This window comes from Silene latifolia, chromosome 3 (assembly GCF_048544455.1).
Source record: "Silene latifolia isolate original U9 population chromosome 3, ASM4854445v1, whole genome shotgun sequence".
Lineage (NCBI taxonomy): Eukaryota > Viridiplantae > Streptophyta > Magnoliopsida > Caryophyllales > Caryophyllaceae > Silene > Silene latifolia.
Window position 1 is genome coordinate 129,447,895 of NC_133528.1, and position 14,213 is coordinate 129,462,107.

Sequence of the window (14,213 nt, forward strand, 5' to 3'; positions counted from 1 at the left end):
TCCCATCGATCCTCCTCGAACGATGTTTAGGGAGCCTTCCGATGCTGAGAGGGTGGCTGACCAGGCAGACATTGGTGGTGACGCTCTTCTTCTTCCTGGCGAGGACTACTCTGCGTTCACTCACCGAAGGTTGGCGTACTGGCCGGTCGTGGTAAGTGCTCCACCTTTTTTCCGAGTTGATTTGAAAACATGATGAATGATCATCGATTACAGAAACCATTTGGATTTTGCAGGAGGTTGAGGCAGCTGGCGTCGAGCCCCCAGCGTACCCCGAGACCCTTGAGTACACTGACGCGGCGGGGATGACGACGATCTCCGAGCTTCGCGACTTCGGCGAGGCGGTGGCAGATGCTGGCCTGGACGAGTGGCAGCATTTGATTCGGAGGGTAAGTACCCCAACTCAATTAGCTTTTGTATAAGAATACATTTGTCCATTTTGTCCATTTGTTGATAATCTTTATTTATTGAAATGCAAGTGGCGCCATCTCGGTTCGTGGCTTTGTGGAGGGTAGCCAACCGGCTACGGGCTACTGCCATCGAGGCACTTGCTGGTGGTCGAGGACGTCAGGTATGAACCATTCGTTTACTTCATTTTTGAATTTTCTAACTTTCTTTGCGTTCGAAATGATTGACATGAGCCATTTGTTTGTCATTTGCAGAGGGAGCGCGACCTTGTAGATACCTCATTTCTGCACCTCGCGTAAGCCACTCGGTGATGATTGGGCCGGATGTTTGGTACACGGAACGATTTATGAGAGTTCGTAAGTTTGTCATCTAGGTGTCATTACGGTCGTTTTGACAGTAATTAGAGTTCATTTGGAGTCCGGGTCAAAAAACCGTCTTCATTTTCTAATAACCGTTTAAAATGCCGAGTCAGAATATTCTGGATTGTTCCGGATATTTCTATTCCATATTTTCAATTTTTTAATTCTTTGGTAAATTATATCCCGGAATTATTTCATAAATAAATAAGGAAATCAAGATCAAACCGCAATTCCATAATAGAAACGCGGAAATCTTTCTTCCGCAGGAGGAAACCCTTGGGGAAAGGACGCAGCAGGCGCTGCGCCTCTTCCAATAGACGCAGTGGCTGCTGCGCCTCTTCCCCAGCTCCTTTCTGCGTATTTTCGAATCTTTTCGAGATTTACTTCCAAAGTTTCTCCGAAACCCTAATTCTTTCGTGTGATTAGTATAAATAGAGACCTTCGGTCTCACATATTTCTCACGCGAGTGTCCGCCCTTCTCTTCTCACTTTGCATTCTAGACCACGCTCTTGCTTTTTGGCGCCTACGTGCTTGAACTTCGACCACGTAAGCTCGGATTTTTCTGAGTACCAGCCTCGTTTTGCATGACCGACCAATTTGACCAACTCCACATCAATCAACTTAATCAATCTTGTTTAATTTCCTCTTAGAGGGCACTTTCGTCGTACATTCGAGTCGAGCATTACTAATCGTTAACTTAGTTAATCTCGTTTCGTCAAACATGTAAGTCTGAGGGTGTAAATCCCATCTTTTATTATTGTACTTTTATTTTTGTAATCATTATTATAAGATTTACGTCGAAAATATATTCAAACCCAATTTCTAAAACCTTTATTCAAACCCTTTTTGCGGATTAACGGGAGACAAACGTCGAGAAGGAACGCAGCAACTGTTGCACCTCTTCGAAGGGACGCAGCACCTGCTGCGCCTCTTCCTGAGGCTGCCGCAGTTCCTGCTTTCCTTCTTCTTCCTTCGTCTTCTGTTAATTTCGTCTGTTTGTTTTGCTTCGTCTTTGCTTGTGCTTATAATTTTAACATAATAGTTTTAGCATATAATCAGTAATAATTCATCACCTTTTTATTCCCGACTTAAATCCCCTCATATTTGCGGGTTTTCGTCATTAAAATCAATTCGGATTTTTGGAGATTCGATTCATCAATATTGAGTCTCTGAGATTCATCTTTTGTATATTTGCACCTGTTATTTATCATCATCATCATTAGTTCGTCATTAATAACCTAATTAAACCTATTTAGTTTAATTTGTAAATTAACCTCATAATTCATCTTGTAATTAATTTGTCCTAATTAGTTTTATCTCATGTTTTATTGTTTTTATGACCAATTTGCATGTAAATAATATGTTAAATCACTTCCATCCGAGTCAAATATTATTAATCGATCACTAAATTACCAATGAACATTAACAATATGCAATTCCGGCTTCACAGCCAGAATTCAGCTCAGTAACAGACGCAGTAAGCACTACGCCTCTCCAAAGGACGCAGCAGTGATGCGCCTGTTCCGAGTTGAATTCTGTCTCTGAACCTTCGTTGTTGCTTTGACCTAATTATTTGTTTACGTATTAATTAACTATTAATCGTATTATCACCTATTAATCTATTCGTTAATTTATTTTCTCTTTTCTTTTCTCAAACCATCCGTTTTAAGTGTATTGTCGACGCAAATCAATTAACCTATTGTAATTATTGTAATTTTCTTTATCGTATTTCTTTATCATATTGTTTGTATGCTCTTGTAGATACCCGTATCCGTCGATATTGGAATTTATAGAGAACCCGACAAACACCCGATGATGATAGGACACATGTATTCTTTAGTTGTCACTGTCATTATTTGGAGCTCGTTTTACGAGGTGGAATGGGCGCCGTCGACGAAGTATTTTATTAATTTAAATGATATTTAAATTAATGTTTTTAGTGAATTCATTCTGTTAATTTAAATGATATTTAAATTAATGTTTTTAGTAAGTTCATTTTGTTATTTTAAATGATATTTAAAATTAATGTGTTTTTTAAGTGAATTCATTATTCATTTAATTTAAATGATATTTAAATTAAAGCTTTATTTTGAATTTATTTTCTTAAGTTTATTTTATTGAAAATAAAATAAATATTTGATTTGAAAAATCATTTTATGAGAATGTTTGATTTGAAAAGTCATTTATTTTAATTTATTAATTGATTTGAAAAATCGATTTGAAAAGCGAAGAAAACTCGTTTTGAGTACTTGTTTTTGAGCTCGATTTTGGCTCGGTTTTTGAGCCCGTTTCCTTTACGAATTGGCACGAATCTCGAGTACACTAACCCACCTAGACCAATACCCATCCACCCATGTTCGAACCCCCATACCATGGCCCAAATCCTCGTCCCAAACCCCTCACAAGCAGCCCACGCATAAACCGAGCCCCCTGTTTTTGCGAGCCAATTCTCGAGCCCAAACCCGCTCCAAACACTACCAAGACCCGTACCCATTAACCCTAACCCATACCCTAGTATCCTACCCATATTATCCTAGCTTAATCACCAAGAAAACCCCCCTCAAACCCTCACAAAAGTCGATGGACAGCAGCCATCCGTGAGCTAGCCCAATTTGCCCTTCCTCTCTTTTAACCTATTTTAACTCCCTATAAATATCACCCCTTCACCATACAATCATTCCTCTAGGTTCTCCATACATAAAACCGTCACTTACAAGCTTTAAACCTCAGAAACAAACCCTAATTGCCTCTCAAAAACCATCCACAAAACCGACATCCAAACTGAAACAGTTTGTGTGTCCTCTTCTAAAAACAATTCGTTCCTCCTTCAAACCTCCATCAAAACTCGAGTTTCTTGTTCCTAATTAACCACATAACATCCATATACACATTAGACAAAGATTTACGAGCCAAATTGCCCTTGAGAGTACACGAAATCCCTCGAAAAACAGAGTGTTATACACTCTGTTTTCGCGGTTTGTTCCTGTCTGTCCAGTTCTGTTTGTGCTCGTTTTTCATGCCGAATAACTCAAAATGAGCAGGGGTTGCTTTAATATCTCTGTTCTCCTCTCTTTCTAGTTTTCAAAACATCTTTTAAATCGAATTTTCATCATGAAACGAGGGATAAATCGCTGTTTGAAAGTTGCTGTCCAGATTCGATAAAAACGCGTGTTTGCTTTGTTTCTTCGTCGACGACGGCCTCTCGAGATAAAATCTACCATCGATTACGACCCAAGACGGTGTCAACGATACATGTAGGTTGAGGGTGCATCAAATCCTCTTCTTTCTCCCTTTTATTTCGTTTTTTTATGTTTGTTTTTCTTATAGTTTGTTTTGTTTGTTTATCGCTTTTTATTTATCGTTTAAATTAACTATGAAACTAGTTTAGTCCGAGTATGAGTTAAAGTACCACCATGAACACCCGCGTTGACTTGAGATGGGAAAGAAACCGCTACATTAGTCGGTCGTACACCCCCGTCTCATTTACATATCCTCGTGTTCAAGGTAGGGCATTAATAAAACGATTTCTGACTTCGTTCTTCTCTTTTGACCCCTCTCTTCTCTCATGTGATTCGACCTACCCCTGGACGATTTACATGTTAATACGACCTATGATTGTTAACATATGATTTATTTAGACGACATTCGATCATTTAAATAACCTAATTAGACATGTTAGGGTGCTTCGACATAGCTTTTAAAATCAATCGACAATTCTGTAACTTAATGAATGCATCTCTCTCTTTCACCTAATTTCTCGCTAGTATAAGAGTGTGTGATTAGCACCTTCTTATTAACACTCGACGAGTTAATTTAATTAGCGAACTTGACCTAATATGACCCCTTATGCCGTGTAGAACACCCGGTTTTAGGCGAAGCCTTCTGACCTCTTTTGTCATCGATTTCTAATGTATTTTCCGCATCGCTTTGCCAATCTAGCTAACCCAATGAATCTAACCTAGGAACTAGGATAGCCGTGTATGAGGTCGCGTTTGGCCGTGTCTTGTGTATCCCTTTTCTCGTTCTCTTTTTATCTTAGTCTCGTTGTTTGTATCTTGTAATTAATTTATGTTTATTGAGTCGCGTTTTGTAATTTGTTTGTAATTAGTTTTCCTTTATCGAGTCAAATGGTTTCTAAAAACCTTAGTCTTGTTTGGTTAGACGGTTGTGCCCCAATGCAAGTGAGAGCGTAGTAAATCGCATGTTGTTTAAAACAACATGGCCCGATTTATGCTAATGCATGCTTTGGTGCGTAGCCCAATGTCTAATTCGATGAGATTGAGCGAAAGCACACATCACGAGGAGTGACCCAAGGCCGTGAGTCATGTAAGCCGTGGGCCACCCCTCTTGTGCACGCTTTTCTAGGCCGGTTGGCCGTGTGATGTGTCGTGTACGGTTTTGTGTATAGCGTTGTATTTTAGATCGAGTTGTATCTTTAATTTATCGTTGTGTCGGCATGAAATGCCTGGGTTGTAATAGGATAGATCCCAACGGCTCCCCCATTCCCATCAAGCCTTGTTTGTTTGCTTTACATGTTGTTAGATCAATCAACCCACATGCTAAATTACAACTTTGACAAAGTTAGTTTAGTTGCATCTAAAACGACATAGAAATTGTTGTCACATGTTAGGGTTTTAAAACGATGTTTGCATATCATATATCGTAGTAGCCATGACCTTGTTTGAAATCCGACACTTGACTTAGTAGAGGCCGTTATTGACGGGCGGGGTTAGGTGTCCTTATGGGCTTCCTAACACGTACCCTCACCCCTTACTCAAGATCTATGGTTTGTGGATCCGTCTAAATACCATTGGATTACGAGAGTCATTCAAATCGAGTGATATAGGGTACAAGTCTTTATCTTTAATCACTCGTAGTCGATTGGCTTTATGCTTTTCGATGAAAGGTGTAAAGTTGACTTGAACGGTTCCAAGTTCCCAAAAAACTTGGTGGCGACTCTAATTTGTCTTAATTCGATTCGAAAGAACCTCGAGTCGATTATGCCTAGTGTGGATCCCGCGGACGCAGGATTCGAGGGCCTTGTCCACTGATTTGGCGACTCATTTGGGGAAAAGAGGACTAGTTACACTTTGTGTTTCTAGGGTCTTTTCCTCCGAGGTGAAACTTGAAAAGAAAGTGTTGGAAAGTAAAACATTACTCATAGTGCTACGATTCATGCATAAACCCTTAAGGACTTGCCGGGCCGTCCCAGCGTTTCTTCGTGATGCGTGGGGGCGACGTCCCACTATGCCGGAAGCGCACATTGCTCGCTTCCACTTCGCCTCGCGTGGTTCTTGATGGTGGGGACGATCTTCTAGGTACTTTACCTTAAGACACCTTGCTGTATAAGACCGCAAAAGGATGGAGGGCATAGACCTTCTCGTAGAAGACTTGCCGAGACTTAGAGATGTCTAGGAGCATACATCCTTATAACATGAGAATGACAATGTGCAATTTGTTTTCCCAAGTCTTTTTTCGAAAATTCCCATGTCCTTTTCAAAACCGAACTTTTGAACAACTTACTTTCAAACTAGCATGGTTTTAAAACGCGGAATCCGCCCAAATAGGACTAGAATTTTCGGCCCAAATTGAGCTTTTATAGCCGGCATGCTGCCCATTTCAAATCTCATTTTCAAATCAATCCTTCGTTTTTCAAAATCAATCCAAAATGTTTCTCGAACCTCAACCAAGCATGAAATGTGTCGAGTCGTGTCCGGGTCATGGCCATGTTAGGCCGGGTTTGTTTCGTTCTAAGAGTCTAGAACACGACCTTGTTGGGTCACCCAAACTCACCTCTTGGGCTCTGAGTCATGTTGGTCGACCTTTTGGTCTAGAATAGTCCACAAAAAACGTCCAAGCTAGACCTTATGGACGTTTCACTCGAACCCATGGGCTATGTTAGCCCAATCACGGGTTTAGTCACACCGAGTCCGGTTTATAACCGATTTATGGCAGTTTGAGTCATGTCGTTTTGTCGAGTCTAAAATGAACCAAGGTCTAGATCCAACCGTGAGTCGAACCTCTGGTTAGTCAATCTCAAGTCGAGTCTTTGTTTGAGTCAAGTTGGGGTCGAGTCCTTAAGTGTGCAGGGGCTCTTACTTTAAATATTGACTCAGTACGGGGTTTTCTTGTAGAAAGGCCGCCAAAAACCCGACGTCAAGCAATGGAAGATGCTGTTAACAAGCTTACTGAGGCCGTGAACCTCATGATGACCCGAATGGATGCAATCGAATCTAAGCTGGGTGAAGATTCCCCTCCACCACTGACTGATCTGGAAAAACGGTTCAAGTTCATCGAAGACCGTTTGAAGCTCTCCCAGGGGAAGAACATTCACTATGAGAATGCTAGGGCCTATGCCCCGGTTCAGGATAAGTTGCCCACGAACATGGTACTCACTGACATCCCAAAGTTCAAGGGCACCGAAGATCCAGTCCACCATGTTAAGGCCTATAAAGGGTACCTAGCACTGAAGGGAGTACCTGCTGATATGCTCTCTGAAATTTTTGCCCAATCTCTGGATGAACACCCAAAGGCGTGGTTCTATAATCTTGACCTTAAGAACTTCCCCACTTTCGAAGATATCACGGTGGAGTTCTGTAAGCACTATGCTGACAATGTTGAGATTCAAACCAACATAAGGACTTTGGAAGTAATGACACGGAAGGAAAAAGAGGCTTTACTTGAATTCCTTGCAAGATGGCGCGCTGAAAGCGTGAAACTAGCCAAGAAGCCTGATGAAGTCGAAATGGTAGATAAGTTCGTAAAGAATTTACGACCTGTTTATCGTAATGCTCTGAAATACCAGAATTTTGGCTCTTTCAAAGAATTGATAAGAATCGGGATAAAGGTAGAAGATGATGTCATAAGGGCAGAGGCTGAAAAGCCGAAAGGGTACCAAGGGGCCTCATCGTCTAAGGCCAAGGCCCCAACAACGGCCTATATTGATGAAGCCATCAATCTCTTAGAAGGGCAATCGAAGAAGCCGCAGCGCCAAGCTCCGAGGGCATTCACCGATATCGGATGCACTTATACATACGCTCTCCAAAGGCTCATAGCCTAAGGAAAGCTGAAGCCTATTGGTCCAACTCCGGACCCTCCAGCTGATCAACAAGGTAAATGGTATAAACCAAATGCCTACTGTGCCTTTCATCAAGGGAAAGGCCATGATACTGAAAGGTGCTATCGACTGAAGCACGAAATCCAAGACATGATTGAGAATGGAACACTCCCGATCCCAACTGTTAAACCCAATAACATCACCAATCCATTTGTCGATCACGCCAACTTTGTTTCTGTCGAAGACAATGTCGATTATTCCCATCTTATCCGCCCATGTCACTTGAAAGGGGTGTTTATCAGGAAAATATTTGTGGATTGCTTTGAATTCTTGCCAAACCCGAAGAATGAAATTCAAGTCGGGAGTCTTGCTCTAGAATGTACTCCTCTCGTTAACGAAGTTAATAAAAGACAATTTGATTCACCAACCTTCATCACTGGCGTAGATCCTCAGAGGACTACCTCGGGATGGAGGCAGACCATCAAAGGGATCAAGGACCAGAGCCGAGCATCTAAGCTGACAGCTGAACAAGGGAAAGCTCAAGACCAGATTTGAAAATTATGAGTCGGGATCTGTTTTCTTATCTTAGTCGAGTCGAGTCTAGAACTTTCTTTTTTTGAATTTGAGTCGTTTGTTCCGCGATGACCTAGGATGTGTCCTAGGAATCGTTCCTTCGAGTCTGTTAAACATTTCTCATTCCAATAAAAAAGTTGCAGTTTCGTTTCCAAATATGTCTTGTTTCCAATCCTCAATCATTCCGAAACATGATAAAATGCACAACACACTCAAAGGAATCCCTGGGGTAGAAATATGTCCTGTTTCAAAATGCAAGGTACACTAGGATCCCGTGTTTGATTCCTTTACCTATTCCATGTCTGGTGGTAGAAAACCTCCATCTGAACCAATGTTTGTGACAAGCTTCTAGATGATTCTATGACGAACCCGAACTAGCTCCTTGTTTCCCCTATCGATGACGGAAGGCAAGCCTTTTCCCCACAAAATCATCCCATCTCGAAGAGAGAAGATATCAACCCGTTCTAACAAGGAATTGTTCGTTCTAACCCAATTTAGTTGGCGAAGCCAAGTTTTCAAGGTGTATCCATTGGTGACTAGGAGAAGGAGTAGACGACCATTTTCAAAAAAAAAAAAAAAGAGAAAAAAAGAAAAGATGAAAAAAAAAACGACAAAAAAAAAACAAGAAGAAAAAAGGAAAAAGAGACGAAAAAAAAAGAAAGAAGAATAAGAGAAAAGAAAAGAAGAAAAGAAGAAAAGAAATGTCAAAATGTTGATCGAAGTTCAAAGGCGAAGCCAAAATGGTCAGGTAGTGCCATCAGCAGTCATCCATACCCCTAAGTCCTTTCTGAGACAGTTACAAGGGGATAGTCGGGAATTTTGAGAATCACTCCGCTTGTGTTGTTATACCTAGCCTTTAGGGTCCAGACATGGAAATTTGAACCCACATCATTTCCAACCCATTTGCACTCGGATTTCGTCAAAACCGAGACACCTTTTCCAACCACGATGTAGCCATAGCCCTTGGCCTTAGCACCACAAAACAAACCTTCAGAATGATGGTTAACCATTCCAACTTGTTATTACCAAGCTCCACATCCCAAAAGATCCAAGCCTTTTACACTTAACCCCAAACACGGGATTTAATGGTACTTTACAGGCTAGAATGGGATACGACGTGATACCTTAGGTGAAACCTTCGAGTGTGTACACACAATCAAAATGCCATGTTTATGCACCTTGATCGAACTACGTCGGATTTGATTTCGCTCCACGCGAATACGTAGGCAGTCCTTCAGAATAAGGGATTCAATCCACTCATTAACCAAGTTGTCATCTTGTCAGTTTTTTACGGGTCTTAACCAAGTCCAAGTGAAGCCACCTTTGTTTGAGTCGGTCTTAGCAATCGATGTAGGCTAGGATAAGGATATAGGTTCAGATGAGTAATGTCAAGTCTCGGAATGAGCTTTATCTAACGGTGTAGGCAAAGATGCTGAGTCATATAGATGTGAGATTGTGTTGGGAACAGAAAATATGAAAAACCCGCTGAAAAGAAAGAAGGCGCGGAAGAAAAATAGTAAAAGCCCGCTGAAAAGAAAGAAGGCGGTGGCAAGAAATAATGAAAACTCGCTGAAAAGAAAGGAGGCGAGAAGAAGAGTGACAAAATGTTCCCAACAAGAGTGATGTGTGATGTCTAAGTTTTCTCATAAAATCAGTCTGTGTTTAGTGTCTGGGCGAAGCCAACGTTGTTGCTCCGTGAGTTTAATCCACCTTGTCAATGCCAAGTGATCCTGATTCCCATGTGCCCTCGGGAGCACGCCCATGCCATACGATATCTACATCCCAAGTCGACGACCTTGTGATTCCCATCTATCGCATTTTGGGGAGCGCCGGAACGGCCGATTTACATTTTCTACCCTCGACAAGTCCATATTTGAATTAAAACCCGTGCACACTTACGGTTTTATTTTCTTTTTTTGTTTTGCGGTAGCGGGCTACGCCCACGTTTTTTACCGGTCGTATAGAATGTCTGAGTCGCATTTCATGATCACCCATCAAGGTTCGATTTCAAAATTTCAAAATTTCAAAAACTTGAAAATTCAATTTTCGGGTCGATGGCCCAATTATTCAAAATTATCAAATTCAACTTTCGGGTCGATGACCCAGTACTTCAAAATGATCCAATTTCGAGATCGATGATCCAAATGTGCTTATGTGATGATTATTGCTCGTACATTTTCTATGTTTCAAATGTAGCAGGATATGCTTCAACTGGGGGCTCTAAAGTCTTCGACTTTAGAGCCATTGCAAACTGGGGGCTCTGAAGCCGCCGGCTCCAGAGACCATTATCAAGATGTAAAGGATGACATCCACCAAGAATTCAATTACAAGAGTAAGAAATGGAAGAATTCCGTAGCTGAAAGCAAATGATGAAAGCGGCGGCAACCTCCTTGGAAAGTCCCGTCCCATTCAGACAAGCGCCAGCAGATGATAAATTTTGGGCAAATGTCAGCAGATGATGAATTTCGGACAAAGGCCAGCAGATGATAAACTTTGGGCATGTGTCAGCAGCTGCCGAACTACGACGCGGGTTTGATTCTGTCAGAAACGGATACGTAGGCGCCTAAGGATAAGGCTCAACCCACCATTTATGCAATTTATTGGGTCGATGGCCAACGATGATAATTCGACGCAACAGAAGCAAGAGTCAATCCCCCAACGAAGTTTTAGGTATGATCTCTTCTTATGGCTGGCGAGCTTATATACGCAAGTCTAATGGACTATAAACGACCCGAAGAATCCTCGGGTCGAAAGGGACCTGGGGTATACTTTGACTTTCGCCTTGTCCAAGCCTCAGTCAAAGTGGGGGCTCTGTAGATACCCGTATCCGTCGATATTGGAATTTATAGAGAACCCGACAAACACCCGATGATGATAGGACACATGTATTCTTTAGTTGTCACTGTCATTATTTGGAGCTCGTTTTACGAGGTGGAATGGGCGCCGTCGACGAAGTATTTTATTAATTTAAATGATATTTAAATTAATGTTTTTAGTGAATTCATTCTGTTAATTTAAATGATATTTAAATTAATGTTTTTAGTAAGTTCATTTTGTTATTTTAAATGATATTTAAAATTAATGTGTTTTTTAAGTGAATTCATTATTCATTTAATTTAAATGATATTTAAATTAAAGCTTTATTTTGAATTTATTTTCTTAAGTTTATTTTATTGAAAATAAAATAAATATTTGATTTGAAAAATCATTTTATGAGAATGTTTGATTTGAAAAGTCATTTATTTTAATTTATTAATTGATTTGAAAAATCGATTTGAAAAGCGAAGAAAACTCGTTTTGAGTACTTGTTTTTGAGCTCGATTTTGGCTCGGTTTTTGAGCCCGTTTCCTTTACGAATTGGCACGAATCTCGAGTACACTAACCCACCTAGACCAATACCCATCCACCCATGTTCGAACCCCCATACCATGGCCCAAATCCTCGTCCCAAACCCCTCACAAGCAGCCCACGCATAAACCGAGCCCCCTGTTTTTGCGAGCCAATTCTCGAGCCCAAACCCGCTCCAAACACTACCAAGACCCGTACCCATTAACCCTAACCCATACCCTAGTATCCTACCCATATTATCCTAGCTTAATCACCAAGAAAACCCCCCTCAAACCCTCACAAAAGTCGATGGACAGCAGCCATCCGTGAGCTAGCCCGATTTGCCCTTCCTCTCTTTTAACCTATTTTAACTCCCTATAAATATCACCCCTTCACTATACAATTATTCCTCTAGGTTCTCCATACATAAAACCGTCACTTACAAGCTTTAAACCTCAGAAACAAACCCTAATTGCCTCTCAAAAACCATCCACAAAACCGACATCCAAACTGAAACAGTTTGTGTGTCCTCTTCTAAAAACAATTCGTTCCTCCTTCAAACCTCCATCAAAACTCGAGTTTCTTGTTCCTAATTAACCACATAACATCCATCTACACATTAGACAAAGATTTACGAGCCAAATTGCCCTTGAGAGTACACGAAATCCCTCGAAAAACAGAGTGTTATACACTCTGTTTTTGTGATTTGTTCTGTCTGTCCAGTTCTGTTTGTGCTCGTTTTTCATGCCCAATAACTCAAAACGAGCAGGGGTTGCTTTAAGATCTCTGTTCTCCTCTCTTTCTAGTTTTCAAAACATCTTTTAAATCGAATTTTCATCATGAAACGAGGGAGAAATCGCTGTTTGAAAGTTGCTGTCCAGATTCGATAAAAACGCGTGTTTGCTTTGTTTCTTCGTCGACGACGGCCTCTCGAGATAAAATCTACCATCGATTACGACCCAAGACGGTGTCAACGATACATGTAGGTTGAGGGTGCATCAAATCCTCTTCTTTCTCCCTTTTATTTCGTTTTTTTATGTTTGTTTTTCTTATAGTTTGTTTTGTTTGTTTATCGCTTTTTATTTATCGTTTAAATTAACTATGAAACTAGTTTAGTCCGAGTATGAGTTAAAGTACCACCATGAACACCCGCGTTGACTTGAGATGGGAAAGAAACCGCTACATCAGTTGGTCGTACACCCCCGTCTCATTTACATATCCTCGTCTTCAAGGTAGGGCATTAATAAAACGATTTCTGACTTCGTTCTTCTCTTTTGACCCCTCTCTTCTCTCATGTGATTCGACCTACCCCTGGACGATTTACATGTTAATACGACCTATGATTGTTAACATATGATTTATTTAGACGACATTCGATCATTTAAATAACCTAATTAGACATGTTAGGGTGCTTCGACATAGCTTTTAAAATCAATCGACAATTCTGTAACTTAATGAATGCATCTCTCTCTTTCACCTAATTTCTCGCTAGTATAAGAGTGCGTGATTAGCACCTTCTTATTAAAACTCGACGAGTTAATTTAATTAGCGAACTTGACCTAATCTGACCCCTTATGCCGTGTAGAACACCCGGTTTTAGGCGAAGCCTTCTGACCTCTTTTGTCATCGATTTCTAATGTATTTTCCGCATCGCTTTGCCAATCTAGCTAACCCAATGAATCTAACCTAGGAATTAGGATAGCCGTGTATGAGGTCGCGTTTGGCCGTGTCTTGTGTATCCCTTTTCTCGTTCTCTTTTTATCTTAGTCTCGTTGTTTGTATCTTGTAATTAATTTATGTTTATTGAGTCGCGTTTTGTAATTTGTTTGTAATTAGTTTTCCTTTATCGAGTCAAATGGTTTCTAAAAACCTTAGTCTTGTTTGGTTAGACGGTTGTGCCCCAATGCAAGTGAGAGCGTAGTAAATCGCATGTTGTTTAAAACAACATGGCCCGATTTATGCTAATGCATGCTTTGGTGCGTAGCCCAATGTCTAATTCGATGAGATTGAGCGAAAGCACACATCACGAGGAGTGACCCAAGGCCGTGAGTCATGTAAGCCGTGGGCCACCCCTCTTGTGCACGCTTTTCTAGGCCGGTTGGCCGTGTGATGTGTCGTGTACGGTTTTGTGTATAGCGTTGTATTTTAGATCGAGTTGTATCTTTAATTTATCGTTGTGTCGGCATGAAATGCCTGGGTTGTAATAGGATAGATCCCAACGGCTCCCCCATTCCCATCAAGCCTTGTTTGTTTGCTTTACATGTTGTTAGATCAATCAACCCACATGCTAAATTACAACTTTGACAAAGTTAGTTTAGTTGCATCTAAAACGACATAGAAATTGTTGTCACATGTTAGGGTTTTAAAATGATGTTTGCATATCATATATCGTAGTAGCTATGACCTTGTTTGAAATCCGACACTTGACTTAGTAGAGGCCGTTATTGACGGGCGGGGTTAGGTGTCCTTATGGGCTTCCTAACACGTACCCT